A 1,831-nucleotide genomic window follows, 5' to 3' on the forward strand; every position below is an offset into this window, starting at 1 on the left:
GGAGAATCGTTTGAACCTGGGAGGTGTAGGATGCAGTGAGCCAAGATCACGCCACTTCACTCCAGCCTGGGCAACAGAGCAAGACTCTGTCTCAAATAAAAGAAAAGAATTAGTATAGTTTTGTCTCCAGAAAAGGGGTCTTGTCTCAGACCCCAACAATGGGTTTTTGATCTCACACGACATGGAATTATGGCGAGTCGCAGAGTCTAGTGATGTTAAAAGAGTTTGTTAGCCATTACTAAGTTACAGAGCAGGGAGTCCTCAGAAAGCAAGAGGAGGAACACACCTGTTTTAAAGAAAAAAAAATTATTTTTGAGACAGAGTTTTACTCTTGTTACAATGACATGATCTCGGCTCCCTACAACCTCTACTTCCTGGGTTTAAGGATTCTCCTGCCTCAGCCTCCCCAGTAGCTGGGATTACAGGTGTGCACCACCACATCTGGCTAATTTTTTTGTATTTCTTTTCCATTTTAATTTATTTTTATTTTTTTATTTATTTAATTTTTTAAAATTCAGTCCCTGTAGAGACTGCCAATAATTGCCAATGCCGACTGTATTTCCAGTCATCGTGGCAGGGTATTGGGAAAAGTTTTCAATTAGCAATAATCGTGCCTCAGATAAACCTCACTGGCTATGATACTGCCACTGTGCAAAGCTATTTTTTTTTATATTTTTAGTAGAGACTGAGTTCACCATGTTGGCCATGCTGGGGTCCAACTCCTGGCCTCAAGTGATCTGCCCTCCTCGGCCTCCAAAGTACTGGGATTACAGGTGTGAGCCACTGTGCCTGGTCTTAATGTTTGTTTATATAGGTTATTAAGAATAGTGTTGTCTCTTATAAAGGCCTGTGATCAGTTTGTGTCAGGCTATTTGTATTGTTACTTTTCTCTTACTATTGATTTTAACAATAATTTATGAGTGTACTATTTAAAGTAAAACATTTTTAAGAATGCTTTTTGCGGCCGGGCACAGTGGCTCAAGCCTGTAATCCCAGCACTTTGGGAGGCCGAGGCAGGTGGATCACAAGGTCAAGAGATCAAGACCATCCTGGTCAACAAGGTGAAACCCCATCTCTACTAAAAATACAAAAAAAAAATTAAGGCCGGGCGTGGTGGCTCAAGCCTGTAATCCCAGCACTTTGGGAGGCCGAGGCGGGTGGATCACGAGGTCGAGAGATCGAGACCATCCTGGTCAACATGGTGAAACCCCATCTCTACTAAAAATACAAAATATTAGCTGGGCATGGTGGCACGTGCCTGTAATCCCAGCTACTCAGGAGGCTGAGGCAGGAGAATTGCCTGAACCCAGGAGGTGGAGGTTGCGGTGAGCCGAGATCGCGCCATTGCACTCCAGCCTGGGTAACAAGAGCGAAACTCAGTCTCAAAAAAAAAAATAAAAAATAAAAATAAAAAAAAAATTAGCTCGCCGGGCACGGTGGCTCACGCCTGTAATCCCAGCACTTTGGGAGGCCGAGGCGGGTGAATCACGAGGTCAAGAGATCGAGACCATCTTGGTCAGCAAGGTGAAACCCCGTCTCTACTAAAAATACAAAAATTAGCCGGGCATGGTGGTGCACGCCTGTAGTCCCAGCTACTTGGGAGGCTGAGGCAGGAGAACTGCTTGAACCCAGGAGGCGGAGGTTGCGGTGAACCAAGATTGTGCCATTGCACTCCAGCCTGGGTAACAACAGCGAAACTTGGTCTCAAAAAAAAAAAAAAAATTGGCTGGGCATGGTGGCACGTGCCTGTAATCCCAGCTACTCAGGAGGCTGAGGCAGGAGAATTGCCTGAACCCAGGAGGCGGAGGTTGCGGTGAGCCGAGATCGCGAC

The 1,831-nt window shown here is 45.6% G+C and overlaps 1 non-coding gene across 1 annotated transcript; it reads right to left on the reverse strand.

Moving 5' to 3' along the window:
• Positions 1 to 518: 518 nt before the first annotated feature.
• On the reverse strand, positions 519 to 659 carry LOC120360467 (U4 spliceosomal RNA). The gene has a single exon (XR_005576957.2). It is a non-coding gene; the product is annotated as a U4 spliceosomal RNA (small nuclear RNA).
• Between the last annotated feature and the right edge of the window lie 1,172 nt (positions 660 to 1,831).

The sequence above is a fragment of the Saimiri boliviensis genome, chromosome 20, assembly GCF_048565385.1.
Source record: "Saimiri boliviensis isolate mSaiBol1 chromosome 20, mSaiBol1.pri, whole genome shotgun sequence".
Classification (NCBI taxonomy): Eukaryota; Metazoa; Chordata; class Mammalia; order Primates; family Cebidae; genus Saimiri; species Saimiri boliviensis.